Below are 6447 nucleotides of genomic sequence, written 5' to 3' on the forward strand. Positions count from 1 at the left end.
TGCTTGTGATTCCGATATGAGAACATAGAGACAAAAGAATCTTGCTGGTGAGCTGTCACTCACCAAATGAGTGAACTCCAGTATTAATACAAGACCCTTTCTCAAAATATAAGATGAGATGAGCTTGCTGGTGTACACCTTTAATTCCAGCACTCGGGAGGCAGAGACAAGCGTATCTCTGTAAGTTCAGCCTGGGCTACAAAGAGAGTTCTAGGCCAGTTAGGGCTGCGCAGTGAGATCCTACTTCAGAGCTGGTTAGGGGAAAACAAGTAAAGAAAACACTTGACAGTGGCCTCTGGTCTTCACATACATGTGTTTATATACATGGACAGGTACATACATTTACACAAAAAGATATTTTTTAGAGGAACAAAATAACCCTAAAAAACAAAGAAAGATGGTTTCAACTTCCTTATATGGTAACGAGTGTGAAAAACTGTTGAGTCCCAGTAACGTGGAAATTTCTGGCTGTGTCATGTGATGCAGACTCTAGTGATGTTTGCTGAAGCAGACAAGTGAGAAGACATGTGATGTTTGGAGAAAGGATAAGTAGAACTTGACAAACATCGACGGCACGCTTGCATAGCTAGTCTTTCATCTACAGTTATCTTCACTTCATTGAGAGAGGCGTGGCAGAGAACTCCAGGCATTCTGGCTGGTCCTTGTTGCTCCCACTGACTCATGCCGATTTGGTGGAGGCCTGGTGGTTTCTGCTGGACTGTACCACCGCTGCTGATTCATGCTTGGTGTCCTGATTTTGCTGAACTGGACTGCTGGTATCCTAACAATGGAGATTTTAATTGCCCCAAAGAACTACTTCTAGCTGGGCAGTGGTGGCGCATGCCTTTAATCCCAGCACTTGGGAGGCTGAGGCAGGTGGATTTCTGAGTTTGAGGCTAGCCTGGTCTACAGAGTGAGTTCCAGGTCAGCCAGGGCTATAAAGAGAAACCCTGTCTCGAACCCCCCCCCCCAAAAAAAGAACTACTTCTATACAGATCTGCTTCCCCATTGTCCCATTACCCATTTTTTTTTCTCCCCTACCTTTGGATGTGGGCTAGAATCAGGGGTGGGGGAACTGAAGCATTTGAGAATCCTTATTAAAGTAGGTTTTTTAAAAAAATCTAAGCCTACATCCTGGCTATCATAATGAATCATCCAGGGTGGGATTTGTTGTGATTTAGCACAATGCTGATGCATCTCCTTGCAGGACCACACCATCCTCACATCCTTGGCAGCAGGTCATTTTTATACCCATCCCGACCATTCTTGTTTTGCTTCTGTTGCTGTGACCAAAAGAAACAGGGGAGAGCTGAGGTTTAGTTAGCTCACAGTCCAGGTTACAGTCCATCACTGAAGGGAAGTCAAGGTAGGAACTTGAAAGCCAGGCACATCACATCCACAGTCAAAAGCAGAGAGAAGCAAATGTACATGCCCTTGCTTGGCTGCTTGCTTGCTCTCAGTTGGCTTCCGCCTGTAGTACTCAGAACCCCTTGCCTGTAGGATGATGTTACCTACAATGGGCTGGGTCTTCTTGCATCAGTTAGCAATCAAGATAACTCCACTGACATGCCCACGGCCAGCCTGAGCTATGTTCCTCATTAAGACACTTTTCCCAAGTGATTCCAGATAAAAGTAAGCATTGTACCATCCCACACCCAGATGAGGCTCTTCAGCCAAAGAAGGGTGTACAATCCAGCAGTTGGGAGCTGCTTCTACTTAATTTCATAGCTTGTCTGGGACTACGTTTTCATCAGTAGCTTGGGAAAGACAGAGGCTGGGGTGGGGGGGGGGGCAGATCTCCTTTGATGTTTGTAGGTGACAGGACATGGGGTTTAGTTCCCGTTGGAAGAACAGTTCTCAGCCTCTGAGTCCTTGCTGGAGAAGGAAGGTAGAGTGATGTTACCAAGTCCCCTGGAAAGAACACAGGAGACAGAACTTAAAGACAGATAGACAGACAGACAGACACAAACACTAGAGAACAGATCCTGTAATTTTGAAGACCCAACAGTATTTTAACATAGACTTCTCACAAGCCAGAAGTGACAGCAAAATGTTGGGCAATTCTAACCTGAGTTTTGGTCTGTTGGCAGTAGAGAACAGCATGAGTACCACCTTTAACTTAGAGGAAGCAAGGCCTAGACCTGTTCTTGGAGCTCCCTCTGGTGGAAAATATAGAAATGATCCAGTTCTGGGTTTGGTGGAAGATCATCTTGCTAGAGGCCTTCTGAGGACTCTAAAGAACAAGAAGGAAAAAGACTCTTGCTTTTGGAGGGTATGGTATGGGACCTGCTCCTCACTCTGGAAGGCAGCTGCCTGCTCAGAAAAAACTGCAGTCCTCCAGTGTTTGACTGCTGATGTGTGTGTGTGTGTGTGTGTGTGTGTGTGTGTATGTTCCCCCTTCCTAGATTAGACTCAGCACTATAATCATATGGTCACTCTGGCACAAGGGATAGTCCTTAGCAATCTTTGAAGGATACTCCTGTTCCTTTCTTTGATCAGTTCAGCATCTGACCAGGTTCGAAACTTCAGACTTATGGCAGGTCACCATGTGAAGCACAGGTCTCCTCTGAAGCTGGGTGACCAGCTACGCCAGCCACTTGTTCTAACTAGCACCGTGTGTTGTCATAGCCTTCCCAGACAATGGTAGCTTTGATCCCCTCTCATCCCTGTGTGGATGCACACTTGTCACACTGCTCTCAGGGGATCAGCTGTGATTTGAAGGTCCAAGCTCAGAGGAGCAAAAGCTTTTGCCTAGGAGATAGGGACTGGCAGTAGGAGAGAGACAATAAAGCCTGAAGCTTCAGGAGTAACAGGCAGCTGTGCTGCTTAGGTCAGAATCTTCTCTCATCTAAAGCTCAGGGAGCCCAAAGGAAGCAAGAGGCTATTCACAGATGACAGCTGGGCAAGGGCCAGGCCTAGGTCTCCAGAAGGGCTCTGTGGCTCTGTGCTTGTGTAGATCTCTCTGATCTCCTTTCTGTATTTGTCTAATAGACTGGCTGGAAAGATATCTTTCCAAAAATCCTTCTCTATGTTTATTATCTTTAATATACAAACAGAGACAGACATACACATAGACACACATGTAGACACACATAGATATACACACACCTATAGACACTTATACATATACACACATATAAGCATATAAACACATAAATTCAAATGCACACAAGCACACACATACACACATAGACACAAATACATGGATACATATATATACTCATATGTAAACACTGATACACTGACACAAACACACATGTACATATGGACAAACCTACTTACACACACACACACACATAGACACACATGCATAAGCACATATTTCAACTAGCTGATGGTTCCCCTTCATTGCCAACTTGACTAGATTTAGAATCACGACGGAGAGCCACCCCTGGGTGTGTCTGTGAAAATGTTCCTAAAGAGGTTTAACTGAATATCCTGTCTGCAGGAAACACATTTGTGGACACTGGGCTCCCACTTGGTGGAAAAATCCAGGCTTCTTCATTCACTTCTGCCTCTTAAAAAGTATGAATCAGGGTCACTTATGTATACTACCATATCATCTATGAATAGTGATACGTTGACTTCTTCCTTTCCAATTTGTATCCCCTTGATCTCCTTTAGTTGTCTTATTGCTCTAGACAGAACTTGAAATACTATATTGAATAGATACTGAGAGAGTGGGCAGTTTTGTCTTGTCTCTGATTTTAGTGGGATTGCTTTAAGTTTCTCTCCATTTAATTTGGTGTTGGCTATTGGCTTGTTGTCTATTGCCTTTATTGTGTTTAGATATGCTCCTTATATCCAAGGCTTTTGACATGAAGGAGTGTTGGATTTTGTCAAAGGCTTTTTTTCAGCATCTGATGAGATAATAATGTGATTTTTTTCATTCAGTTTGTTTATATGGTAGATTGCATTGATAGATTTTTCTATATTGAACCATCCCTGCATCCCTGGGATGATGGTGGATGATGGTGGATGATGTTTTTATGTGTTCTTGGATTTAGGATAAAGATAGAGCAGAGATTGAGGAATGGCCAACAAATTACTGGCTCAACTTGAGAGGGAGAGAGCCAACCCCTGACACTATTAATGATACTTTAATATGCTTACAGACAGGAGCTTAGCATAACTAACTTCTGAGAGGCCTCACCCAGTAGCAAATGAAAACAGATGCAGAGACCCACGGATAAACATTAGGTGGAGCCTGGGGAGTCTTGTGGAAGAGTGGGGGGGGGAATTGATGGAGCTGAAGGGGTCAAGGATACCACAAAAAGACCTACAGAGCCAACTAACCTGGGCTTATAGGGGGTCACAGAGACTAAATCACCAACCAAAGAGCATGCAGGGGCTGGACCTAGACCCCCTACATATTTGCAGCAGATGTATCCTCTAAGAATTCATGTGTATCCTCTAAGAATTGGATCAGGGGCTATCTCTAACCCTGTTGCCTGCCTTCTGATCCCCTTCCCCTAGCTGGGCTACTTTGTCTGGCCTCAGTGGGAGAGGATGCGTTTAGTTTTGCTGCAGCTTGTTGTGGTAGACTGAGTTGGTACCCATGGAGGCTTCCCCTTCTCTGAGGAGAAGGGGCAAGCATATTGGGGGAGGGATATGTGAGGGTAGGACTGGGAAGAGAGGAGGTAGTGAAGGCTTCGATCAGGATGTAAAGTGAATAAGGGAAAAAAAAAGTGTGAATCAGTGCATGGCATTAGTTATTCATGCTCTGAAGTGAACAATAAACTGGAGAAATGGTGGCAGCCTGTTCAGCCTGTACAGGGCCTGGATGTTTGCTTGCCTCCTCAATGGCTGGCTCTCTCACTAATATGAAAACATTAAATATTTAGGGTTCAAAGGACAGATAACTTGTAGGAATTGGTTCTTTCCTCCCAATACGCGGGTCCTAGACATCAAATTTAGATGGCTAGGCCAGGCAGCAGCACCTGTATTCTCTGAGCATCTCATTGACCCCTGATAAATTTTTAAGATGTATTTTCAGCTCACAGCAAAGCTAAGCAGAAAGCAGACGGTTCAGTTACACTCAATTCCTCACTGTGGAGACATGATCAATGTTCTGTATTGTGGGTACACCTGTGACAGTCTCTGAGCCTGCCCTGGGACACCTCTGCCATGTAAAATCCACAGTAGGGTTCATGTATGCTCTGTAGAGTTCGTGAGTTTAGAGAAGTAAACTGTGATATACACATACCATACAATACCACACAAAATAGTTCCAGTAAAAACAAAACAAAACAAAACAAAACAAAACAAAACAAAACAAAACAAAACAAAACAAAACAAAACAAAAAAACCCTCTGTGTTTCAGGCTAGAGAGATGGCTCAATGGTTAAGAGTACACACTGCTTTCTTCATAACCACCTGTAACTCCAGCTCTAGGGGATCCGACACTTCTTCTGGCCTCCTCAGGGACCGTATACACATGCACATGTCCACATATAGACTCAAAAATTTAAATATATTTTTAAAAACCTCTGTGCTTCTCCCACCTATTCCTCTCTTCCCTCTTAACCCTAGAAACCAGTTATTTCTTATGATTCTACAACATCGCTTTTTCTGGAGTGTCACCCAGCTTCTGCTGCATAGTATGTATGTTCACTGTGAAACTTGTTGGCTTTTTGATGCTAAATTATAAGATTTATTTATTCATTCACCTATTGAAGGACTTCATGGTTGCTTTCAAGTTTTGGTCATTATGTAAAGTTACTGTAAGCATCTGTTTATTTTTTAATATGTATGTATGTATGTATGTATGTATGTATGTATGTATGTATTTATCATCTATCTATTTGTATATGTGTGTACATGTTTAAGTGTGCCTGTGTGCCTTAGCATATGTGGGGCTTCTGAAGAAAAGTTTTGGGAGTCAGTTCACTCCTTCAGTCATGTGGGATCCTGGGTATTAAACTCAAGTGGTTAGGCTTGGTGACAAGTGCCTTTAACTGCTGACTGATATTTCAGGCCCCTAAGCAATCTGCTTATAAGATTCTGTGTGGATATAGGTTTCCAACTTATTTGGATAAATATCAATAGAGTATGGTTGCTGGATTGTGTGTAATTTTTAAGGAAACTGAATTTTCTAAAGAGGTGGTCTTGATTTCTTTTACTGTTACTGTGATAAAATGGCCGACAACGGCTGACAATGCAGCTTAAAGAAGCAGCCTCAGGTTCCCCAGTCTGTTGCTGAGACACAGTCACTGGTGTCCTTAAAATCAGTTCTTCCCTTCCTCTGGGCAGCAGACACCTACTAGCCATTGTATTTTCCGGTGGTCCTTGTGGCTGAGTGTGGTTGTCAGCAGGTTGATATTCTCAGATAAGTGTGTGGGAAGGGATGTGTGCATTCTCCACTTCACTGGCTGAAGAAAGTCTATTATCAGGCACAGGTGTAGCTGGAGCAGAGGTGTAGCTGGAGCAGAGGTGTAGCTGGAGCAG

The sequence above is a fragment of the Grammomys surdaster genome, unplaced genomic scaffold (assembly GCF_004785775.1).
Source record: "Grammomys surdaster isolate TR1022 unplaced genomic scaffold, NIH_TR_1.0 66, whole genome shotgun sequence".
NCBI classification, from domain to species: domain Eukaryota; kingdom Metazoa; phylum Chordata; class Mammalia; order Rodentia; family Muridae; genus Grammomys; species Grammomys surdaster.